Source organism: Haemorhous mexicanus, chromosome 1 (genome assembly GCF_027477595.1).
Source record: "Haemorhous mexicanus isolate bHaeMex1 chromosome 1, bHaeMex1.pri, whole genome shotgun sequence".
Classification (NCBI taxonomy): Eukaryota; Metazoa; Chordata; class Aves; order Passeriformes; family Fringillidae; genus Haemorhous; species Haemorhous mexicanus.
The window spans coordinates 15125675-15151342 of NC_082341.1; the positions used below are offsets into that span (position 1 = coordinate 15125675).

General features: G+C 39.5%; 1 protein-coding gene across 7 annotated transcripts in view; it reads left to right on the forward strand.

The window, feature by feature from the left end:
* Positions 1 to 2244: 2244 nt before the first annotated feature.
* The window catches only part of ZNF438 (zinc finger protein 438), a 51825-nt gene continuing 28401 nt past the window's right edge, over positions 2245 to 25668 (forward strand). For 4 of the 7 annotated variants that reach the window (XM_059840645.1, XM_059840689.1, XM_059840680.1 and 1 more), the window contains exons 1-3: positions 2245 to 2316; positions 4394 to 4475; positions 4966 to 5019. The gene's annotated coding sequence lies outside the window, so the exon portion shown is untranslated. Of the gene's footprint in view, positions 2317 to 2354; positions 2498 to 2537; positions 2557 to 4393; positions 4476 to 4965; positions 5020 to 16674; positions 16806 to 25668 lie in introns of those variants that run through there. The other 3 variants (XM_059840663.1, XM_059840655.1, XM_059840673.1) reach the window with 3 other exon arrangements.

Below are 25668 nucleotides of genomic sequence, written 5' to 3' on the forward strand. Positions count from 1 at the left end.
AAATTCTCAGCTTAACACCAGTTCCTTCTTTCCCTTACTCCCACTTCCCAGAAGCTGTGTCAATGCTTTTCCACAGATTCTTTGTTCCAGCTGTGGCTAGAGTATCCCTGTCACCCCTTCTTCCACTAAAGGGCTATGGCAGAAAGCTGTGCTGAGTGCAGGCTCAAGGGAGATGGGGGTGTCTTGGCAGGGCACATGCAAGAGGAGTTCGTGAAGATGAAGACAGTCCTGCATCAGAGGATGAGACTGGAAAAGGACATGGCCTCAATGTCCAATAAATTTTGTAGTGGTCCAGACAGACGTCCTTTTCTTCCCCACAAGTAACATCTCCATAGCAGAAGAGGTGGTGAGAAGAAGGTCAAGAATACAGGTTTTTTTTTTTTTTTTTTTAATTCTGAATGTTGCTTCTCTTTTCTTTTCACACCTACACATTATACACTTCCCTTCTTTCTTCTGTGCCTTCCCACCTCTCTCCTGCCGAAATAACTTCTCCTTTCAGCTTTCTTTTAAATCCCATATTATCCTATTTCTGTCACATTTTCATTTTTCCTTTCAGAGAACCACAGAATTATAGAACCATTTAGATTGGAAAAGACTTTAAAATCATGGAGTCCACCACTATACCATGTCCCTAGGCCCAATATTTTTTAAACACCTTTTTAAACATCTTTTAAATATCTCTAGGGATGGTGACTCCATCACTGCCCCTGGCAGCCTGTTCCGGTATTTAACAACCCTTCTGCAGAAGAAATTCTTACCAATATCAAATCTAACCCTCCCGTGGTGCAATTTGGGGACTCATTCTAGTTCCTTTTACTTGGCAGAAGAAACTGATGCCCACCTGGGCACTCACTGGCTCAGGTTCAGCTGCTGTCCACCAATACCCCCAGGTCCTTTTCCACCAGGCATTTTTCCAGTTCCCCAGCTTGCAGGACTGCAGAGATTATTGTGACCCAAGTAGAGGGTCCAGCATTTGGCTTTCTTGAACTTGTACCACTGGCCCCACCCCGTGGATCCAGCCTGCCCAGATCCCTCTGCAGAGCCTTCCAACTGTCCAGTAGAATCAACACTTCTGCTCAAATTGTGTACGTAGACTGAGGGTGTTCTTAGTCTCCTCAATCAGACCATGAATAAAAGTATTAAATGTGCCTGATCCCAACACTGAGCCCTGAGGAACACCACTGGTAACCAGTGACCAGCTGGATGGAGCTCCATTCACCAACTCTCTCTAGGCTTGGCCATCTCAATGCTTTTTTTACACAATGAAGAGCACACCTGTCCAAGCCATGAGCAGTAGTTTCTCCAGAATGCTGTGAGAAATTATGTCAAAGGCTTTACTGATGTCCAGGTAGACACATCCACAGCCTTTCCCTCAACCACTAAGTGGGTCACCCTGTCACAGAGGAACAGGACCTGCCTTTAATAAACCCATGCTAGCTGGGCCACATTACCTGTACATGCTGTGTGAGGCTGTGAGGATCCTCAATATAATTTGGTTCATATCCAAACTAAACCATCCCTGACAACTTTGAGGCTACTTCCTTATATCCCATCACGTTACTTGTGAGACTGGCCCCCACCTCACTCCGACCTCCTTTAAGATAGCTCTGAAGAGCAATAAGGTCCTCCCTGTTCCTCCTTTTCTCCAGATGAAACACCCTCAGCTCCCTCAGCTGCTCCTCATCAGATTTGTCCTTCAGATGCTTCACCAGCTTCGCTGCCTTTCCCTGGACACACTCCAGCACCTCAATGTTTGCTTTAAAATGAGGGCCCCAAGCCCAGTACTGAGACACGACCTCACCACTGCCAAGTATGCTAGCACAATCACTGTCCTCATCTTGCTGGCCACACTACTGCTGATACAGGCCTGGATGCCACTGGCCTTCAAGTCAGCTCATGTTCAGCCACCTGCGCCCCCTCTGACACAGTGCTTTCAAGTCCCTTATGCTTATTTTCCAGCACAATTCATGTACTTTTTAGAGATTCCTTTTTTTCTGACTTGGCCCCCAACACCCCCCATCCCACTGCCTGACAACAACCACTTTCGGGGACCTGCTGGGACCGCAGCTTCCCCCCCGGCAGTGGCTGGCTGGGACGGGGAGGGAAGGCCTCAGTCGGCACAGGGCTGCCCGAGGCCGCAGCCCCGCATCCCCGCAGCAGCGCCGCCGAAACCCGGGCGCAGAACAAGCCCCGGCCCCGCCGCCCCATTCCGTCCGACAGCGCCCGCCCGCCGGCGGCCCCGCCCCTGCGCCTTCCCGCGGGGGTGACGCCGCCGCCCCGCGCCGCGGAGGCGGGACCCGGGCACAGCGGGTGTTCGTAAGTTCCTTCCCCCCGCGGCGGTGGGGCCGCGGTCCGGGCTGGGGGCGGGCGGCGCCGGGGCGCGGCTGTCCCGCTCTCTCCCCGCCTGCGGAGCCGGCTGTCGGCGCGGGGCCGGGAAGCAAGAGGCGGAGGGGTGGCGGCTCCCGGCGGGGGGGCTGCCTCCTCCGGCCCTCACTCGGTGAGCCCGAGGGGTCTCTCGCCGGAGCTCTGCGTCTTCGGGGCCCTTGGTTCGCCCCGGTACGGCACAGCTGGTCCCGCGGCTCGGCCGAGGAGCCGGGCGGCGCGGAGGGCTCGGCAGCGTCCCCCGGGCCGCCGAGGTGTGTGTGGGGCCCGCCCGGTTCCCGCCGCCGGAGCCCGGGAGCGGCGGTGCGGGGCCTGCGGCGCTCGGCCGGGGGCGCCGTGTGAGCCCCGAGCCAGCGCGGCCACCCGAGCCCCGGGCCGGGGGTGTCACAGCCCGGCCCGGGGTATCAGCCCCGCGGGTGCGGAAACTGCGAGAGGGCGTGACTGCCGTTGCCGATGCTGAGATTGTAATAAAGACCTGCAGAAAGGCCGCGTGTGACCGGCTCCGACAAGTGACTGGTCGCTTGTACAGCGCACGCTTTTTTCAGTGGTGGCCATAGAGCGTGACCTCTGTGAGGGGTAGCAGTGAGTGCCTCCAGGTTCTGTGGCAGCATTTGGCTCCTGTGCGGTCCCTGCCAGCCTGAGTCAGAGTGTGAGCCCAGCTCTTCACTCCGAGGCCTGAGCGATGTTTCATAACCTTGCTGCTGCTTCCTTAAAAGTACAAATACGATGCGCAGCCCTCTCGGGCTCCTTACGGTTTGGAAGGAACTGAGAGCCAAAGGCGTTTTGTCCTGCGGCAGCAGAAATGGATGCAGTAAATGGGTTTATTGTTTGTGTGCAACTTACTGAGGCCTGTCGGCTTATGAATCCATTTGAACTTTTAATAATGATATCAGGAACATTTTCCAGGTTCCATGTGATCATATGTGTCTGGCATAGATAATACAAGGAGGGAAGCATTTTAAAGCCACATAAAAGAGTTTTCAAAAGACTGTGCAAATGTCTGCAGCATTGCAGATTTAAAATAAGATGGAAGATTGGCTTGTTTCAATTTTTTTTGCCCAAAAGTCATAGTCAGTTAAAAGATTTACCTAGTTCTATACCTAAATTAAAATTGATGTGGTCTGTCTTGTGCTCACTTCCTTTCTTCTCCAAAGTAACTGTTGTTGAAGCTTTTTAATGTGTATTGAAGTCTCAGTCAACAGCCTAGCCCTTAAATGCTGTGTAGTTAAGCTAATTATAGTCTTGCATTTTCTCTTACTAATTTATTTGAACCTGTAACATGCCATTAAAAGTGGTCTTTCGTGTTGTTATTATTCCTTAATAAAAAGGAAAGAGGAGGATAACATAGGGTAAACACACAGCTCCGTTGGATCACAGTAGTTTATTGCAGTTTTTTTTTCCCCCGCAGAACTATTCAGCAATCAAAATACTGAGCTGTTGTTCTTTTGTTTGTTTTTTCAATAACTTGATTGTAGCTAGTTATTTTTAGTAATAGTTTAAGTTAATCTTTTTCAAAGTTACTTTTATGTAAAGCAAAATACATCAGGGATGAGTGCATTTTTTTTCTGCTTCAGTAGCTAGAAGAATTGCGTTTTTTCCATCTTAGAGTTTGTCAAAAGACAGAAAAGAAAAGGGAGAAATAAAGTGTATGACAAGTCATATATTTAAAATATTTTTTGTAATGATTTAATGTTCTTAGTATTCAATTCTAAAGATATTCTTGGGTAATGATAACTGGAGGATCAGAGGAAAACCAGCACTATGCAAATGCATTTAGCTTTTGAGCAGGCTGTTAAAGAAATAGATTGGGGTAGCTGAAGTTGTAATTGAAGTGTTTTTCAGAGCATTTAATGAAGAAAATACTGGTTTCTTATGTTTCCTGCATCTTATTTGTGACTGAGAATATCAGAACTAGCAATGACGGGGAGAGCATATATGAGATATTTCTGACTTTCTCGCTGAAGCCTTAGAAATGTGTAGTGATTGTCACACATATGTTTTTGATGTACAGGTTCAAGGATTATGTTGTGCTAGGTGGGAGGAGTGTTCTTCATCAGTGACTTGGACTGTTTCAAGCATTTTTATGTGCACAGGTAAAACATTTATAGAAGTGGTTTAAAGTTTTAAATGTCTGTATGAAACTGGTGATGGTTTTATGTATTTATTTGCACCTAAGGAGGTAGACAGTGTCAGGTCAAAGTGAAATAGCCAAGTGTTGAATGTAGAACTTGGATTGGAAGCTGACTGGAAATATTGCTGTAGTTGCAATTAAAGAAACTTCAGAGTTTTAAAAGTGCATGGAAAAATCAGAAATGTATGAACTTTCATCAGTTATTTTAGCAATATTTATTCAGATATTTATTATTGTAATCCCTAGTCTAAAGTCCTGTTAATGTATGTTATACCTCAGAGGAGATGCTGTTGTATTGTGGGTAAATATGTTTTATTAGAATTCTTGTTTATTCACTGCTTCCTAAAATGTTTAGCTCTTCTATTAAATACGATTTTCTGTCCTTTGCTAAATGTATTTCCTGAGATATTGGAACTTTCTGTTTTTGTTTGTTTTTTGTTTCCTTGAAATAGGAATTAAGATGGATGAAATGTTTCATTGGTTATAGCAGCAGCAGGACGAATAAGGTGGGTATGTTGAAAGATTACAGTAAAATCTTTATGGAGTCTTCTAGATTTTGATTCTGTATCCATCTGAACATAAAGACAGTTTTTGTCTCTGTGTTTGAGTTGCTGTTTATTTGCCCATTTAAAATTCTTTAAGGTCATTAGGGGTGTACTCCATTGGGTTTGTACTCCAGTGAAACTAATTGTTTTTATCGTTTCCATAAAAGATATTAGTGATTCAGCATCAGGAGAGTATGTTTTGATGCTCATCCTTATTTGCAGTCAAGACAAGACATGGGCCTTATTTGCTAAGACTTAATACTTCATGTTGGTGTTTTAATTCACTTACAGAGATCCAGAATATGTTTTACTTAAAAAGATTTTTTAAAAACAAATTTAAAACATAACCATATATTTTTACAAGACTAACACTGGCAAATAAGAGAAACAGTGCTCCTTGAGTAATAATTGAGCCTTTCTCATTTAGTATATTTGCATGTTTTTTGTCAAAGTTAAATGAATTACAGACTTCTTCACAATGTAACCACCATTAAATTATATGACAGAGGTCTTTATTTTTTTATTATTTTTTGAATTTCAGAAATAAAAAGTTGTGGGTTTTTATTTAAATTTCATTCTTTCTTGTGCTGATGTAATAAAAAAGATTCTTACTGCCAGCTTAAAATGGCATTTTGAGAATGCTGTTGTTCTTTGTATTGTATTTGCTCTATGACTGTTGGTCTCGTCACCTCATGAAACCACAGAACAACTGGGTCAAAACCATTCTATTCAATATCATGAAGTGTGATATTTGCTAATTGTGTCTTTGACTTATTGTATTATAGTACCGTATTTGCTGGTATTGGTTTGTCCTTAATTGGCTGATTAAGCCTAGTGTCAGTAGTATTCAAGCATTACTTTTTTAAAGGCCTGATTTCATTGGTATTTATAGTGTAATTGAATGTTGTAGGAAAGTTAGCCTGGTTTGTGTAGCAATACATTGTAATCTGATAACTCTTCCACTTAGTATCAAGAACATAATCAAAACACCATAAACCTCACTGTGGTAGAACTGTACTGTGTATTGAACAAGGATGTGAAAGGGTATCAGTTAAGGAAAGACTATCTTTGCTTTGACACTTCAGTCTTTTACCATTTTAGGAAAGAATGTTTTCCTCATCTAAACTGTGAACTTTTCTTTTTCTCTTTGGTTCTTTTCTTGCATCTTTTTGAAGGCTTTGCAGTACTGAAAGCTTTGCTTGAAAGGAGGCTGGCTGATGTCCTCATACCAGAAGACATTTATTACTTTGCTGTTAGTTCACCTTGAATTGTCTCACAGATGAAAAGGAAAGAATGTAATCAATAGCTCAGTCCACCATTCAGAATTGTAATACATTGTGGTCACTTAATTTGGGGTTAAACTTTTACTTTTGCAGAATAATGAGATTTTTTTTTTCATGGAATCATATAAAGAGTAAAATTACAGAGTATTGAATCATAAACATGCTTTTTTTTATTTGAAGTGTGACTTTTAGAGGCTGCTATAGAATGTTAATTTCTGTGTATGCATCATGTTTCATTTGATGGCTTAGCAGTTTATTGTTTTTCAGAAAGTCTAAACCCAGGATTGTGGGTTTAGTAAAAGTGTCATGGTTAATGCCAAGAAGAGATCATGTGGTGAGCTTCAGAGCTGGACTATCTCAGCTCTGCTGAAGAGCCCCAGTCACTGCATGTCACTGGGGAGACAGGACTATTCTTGTGGCTCACTTGGGTATTTGCAGGTGCTAAAGAGATGGATAAGCAGCTTGGAAATTTGTTGGATGGGTAAAGGAATTGTGGGGAAAGGAATAACTTCTGGGAGACTTACTAGGATCTGTCACTGAAGTTGGTTTGGGATATTAGCTTGGTTGTAAGTTACAGTTCCAGGGAATATTTTTGCTGTTCAGGTGTGAGTGGCAGAGCAGTCAGAGGTGTGTTCCCACACTCAGTCTTTTTCATGAAGCCTTTTGCTACCGGTAGCTGAATGCTGAAATGTCTGTAGGAATTATTTAATTTTTTTCCGTGACCCCAAAGCAGAAACCAAATCAAAAAACCCCTCAAAGGTGCATTGTTTTAATTTTTGGTGCATTATTCAGCTATTAAGGAGAATTGCAAGGGACTGTCTCTTCTTCAAAGGATCTTTCTCTTGGGCCAACACTGTCAAAATGGTGTATAGTGACAAAGTACAGCTTAGACCAATGTCATTGTTGTTATACCTGTGCTTCTTTGCCACTTCACTTCTCTTATATGTATGTTTGTGGTCATTTGAGATGAACTGTAGAAAATAGGGATTTTACAAAAATGTTACTGATTTTTATAGCTTTGAGCACACTTCAGTCTTCTGCTGAATGTCATAGAACTTAATTCTGGTGGATTTTTTTGGCCATGACTGGTTGGCCTCCTAAGGGATACTGTAGTCTGCTGATTGTGAGGGTGTGTGATCTCAGATTTATATCAGGCTGTCCTGTCAAAGAGTGCTACATACACCAAGACATGAAGTTCTGGCAGTTTTTGCTCTTCTTTGGCTCAATCAAAACAGAACTGCTGAAGAAATAAGGTAGATCCATGATTTTAGGAAGCAGGGCAGTAAAGCTGAACTACCCAATATTGGTCTCTGCTAATTAGATGCAGTGTCCTAAAGATAAGACTATACGACCCCTCAAAATTTTGTCAGGGAATTAAAAAGGATCAGTCTGTAGAAACCTGCATAGTCCTGTTGAGTATGTAAGTGTAGTACTCTGTGTGTGATGAATCAAGTTCATGGAACTTTGAAGTTAGCAGCCTGCCAGTAAATTAATTTGGATGTTCAGTGGGTTGTGTTGCTTTTGTCATCAACAGATTTTGAGGCTTTACTGAAGCAGGAAAACAAATCAGTATTGGATTTAGAAAAAAGGAACTGTTCTATATTACAGGACTCAAATGGAGACCACCCAAATGCCTTCAGCTGGTTTTTGTTATTTTCACAAATAGTTTGTTCTTTTAGCAGAGTGTTTAAGAACAGAGAGTCAGGTCAATCACTCTATTATGTTTTCCCCTAAACAGCAATATTAAGGAAACTTTACAATATTGTTCATCATTGAGGAAAAAAAAGTCTTACAGATTCTCTTGTTTTTCTTAGCTTCCAGAGAAAAATAGTGATAGGCCGTTATGATTTCAAATCTTCAATTTATAAATGTAATGCACTGTGGTTTTGGAAAATTTTTGTAGTTTTGGCTGGATTGTACCTTGTAAGGGCCATTATAATATCTATTATATTTTATGGTATTTAGCAAGTTAATTCAGAGATGTTATATATTTTCCATAGTTCTGGTAGAATAAGTAGAATGCAGAATATTCTTGTTCTCCATAGTATGAGTTATCTTTTTTACTACAGTCTTAGTAAAAAATACAGCAGACCTACCCTTTGAAAAATTGACTTGTTTTTGTGCCAAAGCACGCTTGGTTCCTCATTGAAGACCTAAAAGCAAACAGTCCTGGGCAGTTACCTTTGCTTAGTGTGTGTTTGTGTTCTCCTGTAAACCAGTGATTTTCTTTCTGGGAGGGAACTCTGATTGGCAAATGGCAAAGATTTGCAGTCTGTAATGGGTGAGTTACAAAAAATAAATTATGCTGAAAGACAAAAAAGCAAAGACTACCTGGCCCCAAATGATGTCTTGGCATGTTAGTAATGCCACATACTCAAAGTAGAGGACTGTGGATTGAAAATCTTTTTTCTTCTCTTTACTTCTGATACCTGTGTTCATACTTGCAATCAATCTAAACAAAGTGTGATGGAGTAAATGCTATGGTAAAAATCACTATCTTACAGCATGTCATCACAGTGGATGTGGGGCTGGATGCCTCTAAAAAGGATGTAGAGAAGAACGAATCAGGGAAGAGTCTAAAAAAGGAATCTGTGGGGGTGGAAGTTTGCTTTTATAAAGATAAATTGGAGAAAAAGAAAAGAGATTGTATAGCCTTTGAAAGGCAGTAGATATGAAGAAGTATAACAGAAGTACACAGATTAATTGTTTGAGAAGTAACTCAAAAGCTTTTGTTTTTTTTGGTTCATGTTGTAAGAGTAAGGAGACAGTCTGTGAAATTAGGGTGACAAAGTGAGAAAGGAAACTTGAGAAAGATTCTATTTCTTAATAAACTGGTGAGACTGAGCTCTGCAGTTTAGAGATGATTTTAATTTAAAAAAATTCGAATAGAAATTTGATAAGTTAGAGTTCAAGAATATTTACACAGGCTCAGGTTACCTTTTCTCCTAAAATAATATAACCCCTCATCTTTTTGTAACTTGCAAAATTATTTTTTCCATCATGAGTTTTAATAAAGCTCATCTAAAAACCGTGTGTTGATGGTGTGAGTGAAGGAATTAAGTCTATCCCTTGTTTGTTTATGGGAGAAAGAATTACAGCATCTGTAATTTGTTTGCTCTCTCTCCCTGTATTGGGTTACATCTAGGGAAGATACCCACTATGTAAATCTAGTTCTCTTGGTAGGGTGCACTGATTTACTTTGTTTCTCTTATAGATATGGATATAGGAAAAGAGGTTTTGGGGATTAACATCAGGCTCCTCATGAAATTGGAAAGAATTTATGTAGGCCAGTTGATTTTGTGACTTGCTACTCGTGAGACACTGCTCTGTTCAGCTTTGATTTTTCTATTGCCTGAGCTCGTGCATTAAACTGGTGTTCCTGCAGTAATTTAATTTGAGTCAGTACACAAGTTTGTTCTGTACCTAGAGTGATGGAATATTTTGGGAGGATGAAATGAGCTAACGCTGGCCTTCTGTGTCAGCCTGCCAACTCCCAGCAAGTATGTAAAAAGTCATAAAAATAGCAGTGGGGGTATCTTAATTAAATGAGCATGCTTGTCGCTTTGCCAGTCTTTTCTTTTGGCATGGTTCAAGTCCTAGAAACTGTTTTCTTTCAGTCTCTATCAAACTCAAACATAAAACTCTGTGATAAAAGCATCAGGAGCAGTGTTCAACAGGAAAAGACTGCAGAATCGGCTTTTTTTCATTCCCACTTAAATGCCCTTTTCTCTCTGTTTAGCGCAGGCTGCAGTTTTTACTTTTGGTGTGTTTAGCAGCAGATTGAGTTAAATTTGTTGTATTTGGCTCTAGAGCAGCAAAGAGCAGATGTCACGGAGGTGCCATGACAGGAATAAAAAAATTCAGAAGGCTTGTGGGAATTTGGGGGTGAGAGGGAAGTCTTCCTCCTATTTTTTCCATGCTAGAATCCGTATTATAGCATTTGGAGCTGGCATTCAGTTCAAAACTTGCTGTGCTGCAAGGGTTGATGCACTGACGCAGACATTCTTTCCCACAGCTCAAATTGTGGAAACAGAGTTTATTTATAAAATAAAACATGCCTGTGAAATTATAATTGATACCTTAATTACAGGGAACTTGCCTGAAGGATGGTAACTTAGCAATCCGTGGGACATTTTCCTGGCTTAGAATAGCCACGATTTATACTGAAACATTTTCTCTGCATGAATCCTAGAAGTGGAATTCCCCTGTCAAGGCAGAAAAACTTCAGTAACTGAGAGGTACTCTGCCAGGGATGATAAGTCTAAAGTAACAGTCAACTTTAAACATTATTTATGGTTAGAACATCTGAAAAGTATACTTTGTTATTCTGGATTGTGACTACTTGAAAAATATGCGTTTAAAAGCCACCACTGCATGTTGCCATTCTTTACATTATCAGGTGGGTCCCAGATGTACGTGGGATCCTGGGGAAATGTCTTGCTTTGGATTATTTCTTTTCACTTTTGCAGATTAACATAATGCTCTGAAAGTCAGTGGTGGCTTCTTCTTTCTTTAAATTTTACCTTATTAAGGGCCATTTCTGAAAATACCTGGTGTAGTTTGTTAGTTAGCAGCCTGATTGCTTGTTTGTTTGTCTTTTTTTCTCACATCTTTGTTTTTCATTCATCATCTACTGTCACTGCAAGAGTATATATTGCCACAGTATAGTTTATAGAAACATAAATATGATGTAATTTACATCATATTTACATAATTTTGATTGCATGTTGCTGTATTTGAAAATTGTGCCAGTTCTCTGTTGTATGTATAGAATGATGTACTTGATAATTTATGGAGGAATTTTTTTTTTCTGTGAGGAAAAAGTTACATTTATACAGTGATCTGGAAGGGAGGACAATAATAAATCTACTTTTCCTTGAGGTGGTACTCAGTGATCTTGTATTAGTGTTTTAGTAAACCCCGTTGACTCCTGCTTTGAGCCTTCTCTTCTGGTGCTGAAGCTGAACCCTTGTTTAGCTCTTGAAATTTGCTGGGGAGATGGGATTTGAAATAAAAGGAATGTATGTTATTGTGCATTTAGTAGGGATATGAAGTCTGACTTTATTTTACAAAGCAGTTAGTATAGTGGGGTCACTTGACAGAAGCATCATATGTGTAAGGTTTATAATGTACGTGCTCTGTTCTTCTCTACAAAGTGCTGAGCAGAGTGTGCTGCTGTTCAGGTTTGAGAACAAGCCTTCCCATGTGTTTTGCTGAAGAAAATTGTCAGTGCACTGCTAAAAGAACACGGGAATAACTTGCCTGTTGGCTGTAATATGTGAGTTTCTTGGTTAGACAGCTAATTTCAGTGACTTGAAAGTGACAGGCCTGGAGATACTTGTGGTCAGAGCTGCTCCAGGAGGATTTAGTGAAGCCTTTTGGATTTCCTAAAAGATAAGGAAGCCAGGTTTGATCAACAGCTGCTGGGAGGGTTTTTCAGACACTGAGTTAGTCTAGTCCAGTGCAGGATCTTTCACCTCTGACCAGTTTAGAGCATGTACTGCCTAAGGTGAGCTGGTGAAACTAACAGTTGTGGTGTGTTTGATTAGCATCATTTATGTTTGCCCTGAAGTTAATTTCTTACAGCTAGTTTTCACCTGGCTGTCAAATTTCTTTGTGTGGGAAAGACTTTGTGGCCACATAAAAAAAAAATTAGGAAAATGGTTATGTTGTGGATTCTGTATTTAGAGACTGTGTTCTAGAGGATTTAAGTAATTAGGTATTTGTAAGGTTTCTTTTACACGATAAGATTTTGCTTCAAAAGAAGCATGAAACTGTAGAGTGTTTAGGCTAGATCAAAGTTTTACCTGTTTTATTTCTCTTTTAATGATTTCATGCGGAGTCAAGACTACATTAATGTACTAGCATGGTTTGAAGATAGTTGAGTATAGCTGGGTAGCTCTCTGAGGAGAGCTGGTCTAGGGTGTTATTAAGGTATAATTGATCTAATTGACTGCAAAAGTTTTGAAACCTTTTTGAAGGTGTTTTTTGCATCTAAAAATCTTCAAATATTTGGTATAAAATATTGCTGTTTATTGGAAAGGGAAATTTCTGTTCAATTTTGAAAGAAAGCTTTGTTCATGTTCAAGATTAAAGTGAACCAAACTTGCTTTTCTTTTTCAATTTTAAAATATTCTACACTTACAGAAATGTAGATACCTTTGAAAGATTTAGCCGATCACCTTTTGAGAAGCATAAAAATTCCTCAGATTAATAGTAACGCTAATAAAATTGTTGGAAGCTCTGGATATACAACTGGTATGTTCTGGGTAAGTCTCTTCCTGTTCCAGGAAGCTGTTCATTTTGGAAAAGCAAAAAAGTCAAAAATACAAGATCTTAGTTATACAGTTAGTTAAAACCCATTATTCCACAACTGTTATTCCCATAGCTGGGGAGTAATGGGTTTTGATTTGACCATCATCAAAAATGCAAGTCAAGGAAAAAGAATAATGTATTGATGGTAATATCTAAGAATTTGTAAAGCATCTTTCTCCTAGAAAACAAAACGTAAAAAAAATAATTTGTAAAGTGGACTGTACCTGTAGACTATTGCATGTATCCTATCAGGGGAATAGGACAGGCTAAATATCCTGAGCCTTATTTAACCTGAGGGAGTTCAGTGATGAGAGATGTAATTAACTTGGGCATGTCAGTCTTTTTTTCTCTAAGTGGAATTATGTTTTAAAGTGTTCAATAATGAAAATGATTTGTTTGAATTCTCTTCGTATTATTTCAAACATGAAACACTAGAAATACCATAACAAAAAATTATTAATACTTGCAAAATTAATAGATAAACCTAAAGAATTCATAGATATTAGTAATATTTGAGAGAGAATAGCCATGCTTGCCTGATGGAGGATATCTACAGAGAATGGTTTCAAGTTTTTTTTACTGGCCTCTCTCTCTCCAAGACTTGTGTGTCACTGGTGTAGTTACCTGATAATTCAGTTTTTGGTAATTATCTTTAGAAAGCCGCTCTGGATTGGGAAGGATAAAATGTTTAATGTGTATACTTGCAGTGAGGAAGGTACGGGGTGAGAATATTAATTCATGTTAGGTTGGCTGATTGTAGATGTCCCCAAAAGAGGAAGTTTTACATTTCTATTCTATTTCTGTTTCTAGTCATATTACAAATAAGTGTGTTTAAAAGAATAATTTTAAGTAATTTGAAGTAATTTTCAAAACTAGTATATTTGGAATTCACTTTTTCATTACAAAGTGGTTTCACAGGCCCAAAATCTGACATTTTTTACTTTAAAATCGTTAAAGTTGATTACATTTCTTTCTAGAAATAAGTTGAATGCCAGTAACCTCCCAATTAAAGAGCATTACTTGTAGTGGTACACTAGAATCATGGAATATCCTGAGTTGGAAGGGTTTACAAGGATCGCTGGGTTCAACTCCTGCAAGTTTTCAGATACAGATTCTACCGAGGTTTCACAAAGAGCAGATGTGGCCAGGTGGAAAATGTTGATTTGCAAAGGAATACTGTGCAGTGCCCTGTGTTGTGAGCCACAGTGCTGCTTCAGGGTGCAGCCGATGAGTCAGTTACAAATTCATGTGTTGAGAGGAATGCTCAGTTTCTGATGTGCTGCCTACACTTGGGAGGTGCAGGGAACCCTTCCCATGGCTGTTGCCACCAACGCATTCGCACAGTAATAGCCCTTGTAGGCAGCTCCTGGCTTCTGACAGACTGCAGTCAGCTCACCTGGCTGAAAATAGGCTGTGGTTTTAAACACATTGAACTGAAAAAAACCACACAGTATCACTGGGAGTATTTTTGCTTCATGTACAAGTCCTTTGAAAACATAATATCTTGCAACAATATTGAAATATTTTTTTCTGACTGATGAACAAACAGAACACAGTGTTATCTGCTGTGGATAGATTCACGTTGCATTTATAGCTGTTGAAAAACTAGTGGCTCATCCACTACTGCAGTTATTTTGGCTAACATCTTGTATGAATATTGTACTGCTAAATCTTTAATCTGCTGTGGAGACAGACAAATTTAGGAGAAGTGACTTTAATCTTTGAAGAATGTATATTGACTGGGAAAGCTAGTTCAGTTTATTTTTGCAAATCACCAACCCTTAGAAGTGGGATTAGGTTTAGTGCAGGAGAAGATGGAACTTTCCCTTTGTCTCCAGAGTGAGGTCACAGTGCTTGTCTCTTTTCAGCTTCCATCTCAGTAAAATAATAGAAAATATAATTGTTTCATGTTTCTGTTTTATCTCCTGAAGAATGGGAGTTTTGGTTACTTGTGCAGGCCGTAATGTCAGCAATTACTTATTGTCCTTGTTGCTTCTTTACTGAACTGTCTCTGCCAAATTTGCATGACCTAGTTGAAATTCTCATGTGTTGCTTTTGTATTTTCTTCTTTTTTTGCCCCTTGATTTTATTTATTTAGGGATTCCACTGAGCAGGTAGCTGAGTAGACTTCAGCTGTGCAGGAATTGATTGTGCATCTGGCTTTAGTGATGGCAAAATCCCACCCACCTTAGATGTGAAGGCAATGAAAAGGAAACAAAACATAATCCAACAGAAAAGATGAGAAAAGAAAGGCTTTGATAATAAAGGAAGGTAGAGGGGAACACCAAAGTCACAAGGTTGGAAGGAAAGCTAAAGTGATACACTTGTTTTGGCAGTGCAGTTTGTCATGATACTGTTCTGATTTGTAATTTTAAGAACAGCTAAAGAAGTATGTTGCTTAAATAAGGTAATTCACTGATTCTTTTTTTAAATGTGAAAGTATCTTTTAATCTCATTTTTCAGTAGAGCAGATACACACTAGGACTCTTTTTAGGAAAGCATATTTTTGTTTAATGAGGATATCTTTATGGTAATTTTAATCGATAAATTAATAAAACCAGTAGTGCTTAGTTGCTTTGTTGCTCATCTCTTTATCTGCCTGGGGTTATGTACAGCATTAGGTCTTGGTAGATTTGAAGGAATGCTGTTTTCCCTATTGAGTGGCTTAGGAAAAAAATCTCGTCTCACTAAAATGGATCCCAGTTCTGTGTGAAGGACAGACGTGTGATCACTGTTAACTTTCCAATATCACACTTGAAGGCTTTCTAACTATACTGAACTACACTTAGGTCGATCAAATTCCCCCATGTCCCTAGAGAATAGAAATTGTTTCACCAGCAAATACATGGAGTACTTTGAGCCCGTTCTGCTGAGTTACGGGGTTTATTTCAGAATTTGGGAGATTAATTTTTATAGAATAGGTAACTGAGAGAGTTAGCATTCTTGCTTGAATAATGCCCTACATATTTTGGAAAGAGATTTTCTTGACTAAATAAGAACAAGATATTTGACCATCTTCTAGAGGGAACACTCTTTCATCAGCATAAATGTAAAAGAAAAGTCCAAAAGAGACAACTGACCATTCTTGTGTGATGTTTGCAACTTTTTTGTGTTTCTTCTGGGCTTTAATTATACTGCATATAAATGGCAAGAAGAAAGACCAGGGGTTTTGTTCTTTTCATGGAGGTGTAGCTTTATCACATCGTTGGGAATTTATAGCCTAGTAGTATATAGTGTTTTTTCCATTCTTGCATTTTGCAATTGGTTTGTGCAGCCTGATAGTCTGGCAGCTGAGAGCTCACTTTTTCATGATTTTTTTTTTGGCAGGAAAGGGTTACTGTTCACATTTCCTGTGTAATTCCTTCTGATCTTGCTGGGCTGTAATTACTTTCTTGATGTTAAACATTCCCAGGCTCCTATAACCTTCTAGCCTGCTTGCACTGGCCAAGTTTGTCCCAGGTGATCATGTGGGCGAACCTCCTGTTTTTGAGGATAAAAATCTCTCCTTCCTGTGTAAGATAGGCTACATACTCATTGCTTTGCTGTGCAATCCCAAGAGAAATCTTTTAAAAAATAATAAGGTAGCACATCACTCTTTTAGAGTCAGACTTAGCAGCCAAAATACATCACAAATCAAGTGTGTGGGTTTAGAGTTTGCTGAATCTTGGTTGAATGACTGCGAGTTCACATTGAAGATTATTTTTTCGTAATACATTTGGAAAATAGGTTATGATATAAAAAAGACAGATTTTGACTGTGGCTTCTTACTTTTGACCATATAATTGGCAAATCTTTTTAAGCTTATTTGAATGTATAACTACTTAGCTGAGCCTTCAGGAATCTTTTCTTTTGAATTCTTTGCAGCAGCAGCATATTAAAAAAAAGAAAAAAAGAAAAAAAACCCAGAATCTTACTCAGTTCTGTCTTTCTTACATAGTTCAGTTATCCTGTGTTTCTTCTGATTTTCAATTTTAGTATATAAACAGTAAAGCCAAGGTATTATTTTGTTTTTAAATAGAAGTGACTGTATACTACTGAAAAATGTTGACTTGAGAGGTGTGGGAACTGAAGTGTTCTGTTCTGCAAAAGCACCAAAAGGTTTTCTGTGCTGCTCTTCAGCTTTAATGTGGAGGAGACACCTGTAAGAATGTGAGTGAAGTTTGTTTTTCATGACCTTTATGCTGTTTTCTCACAGTGCCAAGAAAGATGAAAGGTTGTGATGGCAGGGTTTTTTTAGGGTGTGAGGAGTTGTAATGTGCTGATACATTGACACTGGTGAATGTTAGGTTGGTTTGTGTTTTGGTTTTTTTTTTTTACTAACAATGTCAGAGAAAGTAGATGGAGGTTCTGTGCTCTCTTGGTTCAAGAAGTAGTCTGAATTTTGATACTTCAGTTAAGAGCAATCTCATTATCTTACTATTCTGTTATATGTAACTTTTCTGTCATAATCCCAGTTTTACTAATTTATGCATTTAATTGGCTGCTTTGTGAAATTCTCAGGCTGCAAGTAATTCTATTTTGTTTAGCTCTAATATTGTACTTGCAGCGCAGCTACTCCGAAGTCTTCCCACTAACTGACTGACTGAAGTCTTGTGAATGTGTAACTGTGAGCTCAATGGAATTGTATTATTATACCTGGAAGAAAATGGTTTGTAGATAATAAATTGTATCAGTTTGAGCCCTTTTCTTAATTTAATTCTTATGCACTCCAGTGCCTGTGCTTTACTCTATAAATAGAAATTAAAACAGTTGGCATGTGTGTTGTTGACTGTGCTGCTATGCTAGTGAACGATAGGAAGAATATATTTTAATGAAAATGTCTTTAATCTTTTCAGGAAGTCTTAAATTTGACGCCTTAGTTACAATTGGAATGCAGTCAGTATGCTGCCCAGTTCTTAATTGCATAGTCCATCATGGGAGATGGACTATGCAATTAACTGGGAGCATGGCTGTCAGATCTGTCTATTTTTGTTGTTGAACCTGATGTTCTTATGGGGTATTATTCAACACAGAGAAATCCAGTCCTAGCATAAAGTATTTGTACAGTAGTTATGTGAAAAAAGCCATAAAGCACTAGGTGAGTATGGTGAGTATAACTGGTCAGAAAAGGATGCTGCTTGTAATTTCCAGTTACATAGTCATTTTATTGTAGCCTACTTGTCATCTTCAGATACTTGAGATTTGTTAGGACACTTTGTATGAAGTGGGTTTACCTTTGCATATCCACTTGGGTATGTGTTCAACATATTGCAAGCATGGTAGGCTTCTGTGCAGCAGGGTAATACTTTGTTTAAAGCTTTTTTTCCCAAAACAGCTCACTTGTGACTATAAATTATGAAAACACTGATGAATTTAGAGTTAGTTGAGAGACAAACCCTCCTGAGGCCTGTTTCCCATCTAACAGGATGTATAGTTCATCTTGCCATTTAGTTTACCTGTTTAATTTTGCTTCTGCTCAGAAGAAGGCAGAGAAGAATTACTCGCTATTTTGTAATTAAAGGTAACCTGGTTTTAATTTATTTTGTAAAATACTTAGAATGTAACCATCAAGACTCTCTATTATGAATTTCACGATCCTGGTGGAAAGTACCCTTAGTGGTAATGAATTTTCTTCCATGAAAGACTTGTGGTTTTAGAGTCTATGTGAATTGCCTCTTGCTTTTTGTATAGAAGTCATGTTACAGGATGTAAACTTGTTCTGTTTATCCTCTGTGTGTGTGTCCATGTTGATCTAGTGATTTAACATGAAACTCTTGTGGAGTTCGATGTCTGTAATGTACTAGAGGCAAGGCAATGCATATAGCTGTGATGCAGGGAAGAATTGGACCTAACCCTAATGTATTCAGTGCAGAGAAGGAAACTCTGGTTTTAACAAGCTGCTATAGAAATGAGGAATGATTTGAATTAGGGGAGCTTTTAAGCTTTCAGACAATGTAGTCAAATGTATTTTTATATTCAGAGTTGTTCTCTCTTAGGGAGGACATGTAAATTACTGTTGTGACAAAATGCATAAATGTGTCTAGGATTTGATAGTAATTAATTCATTTTACTTATCTAAGGATAGATTAAGTGCCTCAGTTTGGAACTGGCTATAAAAAGTAACACGTAAACAAATTTAACACACATCCGGTGTAACAGCACATTTGGTAGAACTGAAGGCACTTTGTTTTCAAATGCAGTGGTTTCTCACTTTCAGTGTTCCCAAGCTGTTCAGTCACAGAGCGCCTCTTGACTGGATTTTTAAGGGCACATTTATCTCCGTGGCTTTCTTGACTTGAACTCTATATGATAGAGTCTTAAATACTGCTAAAATGTTGATGAATTATGCTGTTTGCCATTGGTGCATAGAAAGAATCACAGAATATCCTGAGTTGGAAGGGTGACACAAGGATCATCAAAGTTCAGCTCCTGAGCCTTCACAGGGCAGCTCCAAGAGTCATGCCCTGTGCCTGAGAGCATTGTCCAAACACTTCTTGACCTCTGTCAGGCTCAGTGCTGTGAACATTTTCCTGGGGAGCCTGTCTCAGTTCCCAACCACCCTCTGGGTGAAGAACCTTAACTAATATTCAGCCTAAACCTTCCATGACACAGCTTCAGGCCATTCCCTAAGGTCCTGTCGCTGGTCACCAGAGAGAGGAGATCAGTGCCTGTCCCTCCTCTTATCTTCATGAGGAAACTGTAGACTGCAGTGAGGTCTCCCTTCAGTCTTCACCAGATGAAGTGACCTCAGCCACTCTTCACATGGCTTCCCCTCAAGGCCCTTCACCATTTTGGTGGCTCTCCTTTTTACACTTTCTAACAGCTTTATGTCTTTCTTATGTTGTGGTGCCCAAAACTGCACAGAAACCTCAAGAGCAGGCTGTGCCTATGCAGAGCAGAGTGGGACAATCCCCTCCCTTGCCTGGCTGGCCATGCTGTGCCTGGTGTATCCCAGGGAGGCCCTGTAGAGAGATCTCGACAGATTAGAGGACCGGGTAACCACCAGCCACATGAAGTTCAACAGGCAAAGTGCTGGATTCTGTTCCTGGGATGGAGCAACCCTGGATGTAGAGACTGGGCAAGGAGAGGCTGGAGAGCTGTGCCACAGAAGGGCACCTGGGGCTCCTGGTCCATGGCCAGTTGAACCTGAGCCAGCAGTGCCCTGGCACCAGGAGGGCCAACCCTGCCCTGGGGGGCATCAGGCACAGCATGGCCAGCAGGGCAAGAGAGGGCATTGTCCTGCTCTGCTCTGCACTGGGGCGGCTTCACCTCGAGTGCTGGGGGAAGTTCTGGGTGCCACAGTGTAAGAAAGATACAAAACTGTTAGAAAGCATAAAAAGGAGAGCCACAAAGATGGTGCAGGGCCTTGGGGGGAAGCTGTGTGAGGAGAGCTGAGATCACTTGGTCTGTTCAGCCTGGGGGAGAGGAGACTGAGGGGAGCCCCCAGTGCAGTCTTGTGAGGGGAAGAGAGGGACAGGCACTGATCTCTTCTCTGCTGACCAGTGACAGGACATGAGGGAATGGCCTGAAGTTGTATCAGGGGAGGTTTAGGTTGGATATCTGGAAAGAGTTCTTCACCCAGAGGGTGGTTGGTCACCGGGACAGGCTCTCCAGGGCAGTGGTCACAATTCCAAGCCCAATGGAATTCAAGTGTTTGGACAGCGCTCTCAGGCACATGGAGTGACTCTTGGGGGTGGTGCTGTGCAGGGCCAGGAGTCGGACTCTGTGATCCTTGTGGGTCCCTTCCAACTCAGGGACTTATTCTGTGATTCTGTATTTTTAAGTATTTTTAATTTTATGGTTTTAGATTAACAGTCATGAAAACAGAGAACTTTACAAGGTATTTAGCAATTTAAAAGATGTTAGGAGACAGAATACACTTTATCCTTATTATACATGTGTTTCTCCTGTGGAGGAAGAGTTCTGTTCTTGTCATCTGCTCTCATGCTCAAAGTAATTTTATGTTTTGTCATCTGGTAAATATATATATATATATTGTCTAAATTTTTTTACTTATTGGAGGCTTCTTCTAAAATTCCCATCCAAAACTTCACATTTCAGAAACTAAAGCTCAATTCTTACACCTGTATAAAATTAATTTGGCTTCCAGTCTGTGAATTTTCATGATACTTGAATACTGTAGGTGCTACAGCTATTGCAGTCAACAGTTTTAAAATACTTGCAAATTAAATATGTATACAGCCAGAAATAGTGAAAAACATACGTACTTATTTGTCTTTGAAGGTAACTGTCATCAATGGAAATACTTACTTTTTTAGATTCATCACAGGACTGTGGGTTTGAAGGGAACTCTTTGTCACTGCAGTTTTGTGTTTCATTTTTAAGGTTAATTCAGTTCTGACCTGTGGCATGATCATTGACATTTACATGGTATGGACCATGAGGTCCGCATGCAGCAAGTGAATTCACACAGATCAGAAATAGCTTAGAAGAAAAGTGCAAGATGTCTTTGGCACTTATCACCATTATTTTTAATCTCCCTTCCTGCCTTCCAGTGCCCTAAAAAGAAGTAGTTGAGCTGGATGAATCAATGTTTGATACAGAGGACGATGCAGATTGTTGGCATTCACCCAGTGCACATCTCAAAACTACAAAGTTTACAGCACAGATCTTACATTATTTCACTACTAGTGAAAGGTGAATGACTTTGAAGAACAGAAGGGAGTGTGGTAGAAGTAATAGGCAGGGTTTTCTGCTTTGCTTCAAGGGAAGCATTGATTTTTGTTTTTACAGAAATACGTTTGGTAATGTTCTTTCCATATAAAAACCCTTATCTAAATCTTAAACAATACTGTGTTCTGTGTCCAGGCTTGTATATTTTTTTATCTAGTGCAAGTTTTTGAGATAAAGCAAAACAATAGATTAAAAAACAATTTACAGCTGTGTAAAGAAAACCATAGCTGACTGAAATAATTTGTATTTTAAAACATGTTTAATGAGTGTTCACTAGAGAACCTCTAAAAATGAAATGTCACAGCAAAACCTTACCGACTTTTCTGTGGTCTTGCATATTAAATGTTTTGTTGCCTGCTTGAACAGTTCTCACCATTCAAAAGACAAGTAAAGTAGTACTGTGCCAGTGTTTTTTATCTGAAAAAAATATATTGGAGACTTTTTATCAATGTAATTCAGATCCTAGAAAGATGAGCAGTTTCTTAAAAGTTATTCTGTATTCAGTAAAGAAAAATTCTGAGAATTCAGCCTGTTACAGGTATTGAGAGTTTATGCTGATAAATCACTTGGCCACTAATCAATTTTTGAAGCTTCAAAAATAATTCTTCATATCTATCTGACAGTCTTCAAACAAATAAAAGCCACTCTGTTGTCTTCTGTACAGGTTTTTCTTTCTGAGGCACGTAGAATAAATAGAGCAGGTGTGTTAGGAGCTGTGATCTAATTTTGCAGGTTGGGAGCCAAGAACAAGTTCTGCATGCACACACCTCCGGCTTTAATCTTTAAAAGAAGAGCACACTTAAAAAACAAGGAGCATTTGGGCATAAAAATGTGACTTGCTTGACACCTACTTGTTCATTTAGTTACTCCCGGAACAATTCTTCTCTTAGGAAACATGATTTGTTTGGTTGAAACAAGGTAAGGAAGGGAGTGAAGCAATACAGTTTTAAAGAATGGGGAGCTGATGATGGCAAGCAGTGTATGGCTTGGAGACAGGAGATTAAGGAGGTAAAGTTATTAATAAAAATCTGTGGGCAGTAGAGTACAATGGAGTTCTTTAAATATAGAGGATGTACTTGAAGGGTACAAAAGCTTAGTAGTGATAGAAGTCCAATACTGGGCAAGGATGATAAATTTCTGCTGTGCAGAGAAAGGCATAAATATTCAATAAATATTTTTTTCTGTATTCAGAAAGAGGCTGGATGATGCTTTTACATCTTACCACCTCCATCATTGGTGATGGGAAGAATGTATTATCACTGTACCAGCAACTATTAATGTTAAATGTTTTTAAATCTGCTGCACTGACACCTACAGATACTAAAAAAGAAAAAAAGCTTAGAAGCTGTATGAATTATTCATTTTGAGTTTTAACAAATCATGGAACAGTGGAGAAATTTTAGAAGGCTGGAGGTGAAGGGGAACTAATGTACCCAAATTTAGAAAGTATAATAAGTGCACCTTGAAAAGGCTGATAGTAGTATGCTGTCAGTGAAGATTTAAAGGAGAATTGCATAATTAATGCTGATGAGAATGGGCAAGTTAGACCTACATTGTACTGCTGCGTGGGGTTACTTTTTCTGTAAACTGATATTAGACTGACTGGCCTGTAGTTCCCCAGATCCTCTCTCTTGCCTTTCTTGAAGATGGCTATGTGCCTTTTTCCAGTCTTTGGGAAGCTCCCTTGATGCCATGACTTTTGAAAGATGATAGAGTGCATCCTTCTGGTGACGCTGATCAGCTCTCTCAGCACTACTGAATGCATCCTTCTGATCCTGTGGATTTGTATGACTGCACCTTCATCTACTCTTGGTAACGTTATATCAGTGCCTCAGCCTGTTCCATTGCTTCGTTCACCTTCTCTGCTGAGCACTAGGCCCACTTTTTCCTTAGCCTTTCTTTTGTGACCTTTGCCTTTTTTTCACTCTATATGTGCATGCTTGAGTAGTGTCTTAAATAATTAGAACTCTGCTGTAATATGCAGACACTGAGCATTACTAGCAAAGTTTGGATTTGGACATAAAGTAGGAATTAGTGCTGCTATTAAAAAAATAGATGTTTGGTTATTTAATTGCCCTAAGTGAGCAGAACTTCAGTGTTAGAATTTGAAGGCTTGACATGACTCAAGCAGTGTAGGTGTCCCACAGCATGGCTTTTATGGTAAATTAATGAAAAGGTACTGTGTGTCAAACCAAAAAAACGTAGCTGCTTTAAAAGCTTGGTCATGCTTAATTGTTTTCCTCTTGAAGTACTAATTCATTTTGGTCTTGCTTAGTTTGAGATTTAACTGAATGCATTTGGAATACAAATATCCGTAGGAACAGAAGACAAAGCTGGAGGCCCATAGAGAAAGAAGAATGTTCCCAGGGTTTGCATAGACTGCACGCCACAGCTGGTTGCTGGACAGCCTCCAGGAATAATTTTGACATGTTTATTTCACATTTTTTCTCCGTGAACATGTTTTAAGGACACTTCATTAAAAATGTCCGATAGTCTTTGAAGCTCTGTGCCTTTAACGTTTTTCAGACAACAAACAGGGTGGTGGATACAAAAATGAAAATTATTTTGGCAAGGCACAATGAGAACAGCACAAGCTAAGTGAGTGAAGGCAGTAAACTAGGACAGGTTGGATTTTGATTTATTATTCTTTTTTGTATTTTTAACTGTGTGAAAGTTTTTTTGGTAAGTATGGTTCATCAGTAACACAGTGCTGATAGACAATAATAGACTGCAAGAAAGAGAATCATTTAAATAAATCATAGAATGTGTTGTCCCATATATTTTCTAGGAATGGTGTACCATTTTTGAACAACAGCTGATATTTTGTGTGCTCCTTGGTGCTAGTCAATAAAACATATCACCAAAACTAGGCTACATCTGGAATGTTTGTGTCTATTCAAATTCTACTATTTGTATTAAAAAATGTTTGTATACCAGATTGATTAGAAAATACACTCTATTATGTACTGATTGTTCTTAAAGTACACATTAGTCACTTCAGCCCAGCAGTTGCTTTTTCAGTTGGGTCAGAGCTCTGGGAGCCCCCAGCCAGGGAACTGGGACATTCCATGCAGGAGAATCCAGCAAAGTGGTGCCAGTCCTTTCCCAGAGAATGAGAGGGATGTTACCGAGCAAAGAATGTGGGTGAGCAGCTGAACCTCTCTGCTGGGGTGTGTATGAATTAGTCTGGGCACAGCAGAAACAGGGAGGGCAGATGCTGCCGCTGCTGCCTGTGCTCAGCTCTCAGCTGGGCTGTCACTTCCCTGGCTGCAGCTCTCATGAGGGTTCCAGAGCTGTAGTTCACATCTTCAGCTGTGGATGTTGGATTGCCCTTAATATTATGCAAGATAATTATAAGTGCGTTGGTTGCATGTTGGGAATTCCTTTTACCTACAAGTATAAAATTTACACAATATTCTTTAACACTTAAGGCACCAACTGTGACAGAACTTACATAAAATGTGACCTTTTAATTTTTGCACTAAATTTGGAATTCTGGGTTTTATGAAGGTGATTCAGTGAGATTATGTTCTAATTTGTCAGTTTACTGTTTAATGATTCTTCTAATGCAGAACAGTTTATTATATGCTTGGGAGGCAGTAAAGGTGGAAGCTGCTTAACATGGAAGTTGCTTATGCTAGTCATTAGATTTTTACAGGATTTTTAGGTATGACCTGTTAAACACGTATTCCTTTCTGGTGAGTAGGATCATGTTTGGGAAACTTAAGATACAACTCATAGTTGAGCAATGTTTTTAATGTTGGGTGTTGTTAAAAAAAATCTAACTATTGTATTTGCATCTCTAGTTTTAAAAGCATGTGTTCTTGAAATGTACTGAACACTCAGTTATCCAGAATAAACCCATCCATAGCCCTGGAACAGTCTGGGCTAGCAGTATTACAGGCAAAGTTTGGGGGCAGAATCAGTGTAGCACCAAAACATTTGAACCAGTTCTTAGTACAACATCTGATTCCTTCCTGGAATATTTTTTACTAGAGGGCTGTCTGCAAGGACCAGTTGTGCCTCCAACAGTTACATGTGCTGAAATGAATTCTACTTCTTCAGTAGAACTTAGAAGTTGCTTTTGAGTTCAGCTGAAGAAAACAGGCTTCTCCCTTCAACATAAGTCACTAAATAGTTCAGTGTATAATTCAAATTAAGAGCTTTTTTTGTTTGTTAAGCCTTAGAATTTAGTTTGCTTTAATGGTCTTAAGCATGTGGCAGTGTTAGGTTTTTTTGATGCCAATACCATTTTCCAGTTCTTTGTTTCTTTAACTTCTGTCTTAGGAGTTTGAATGCATGTTAGAGGTGAGCCCTTTTGAGAGGGAATTTAAACAGA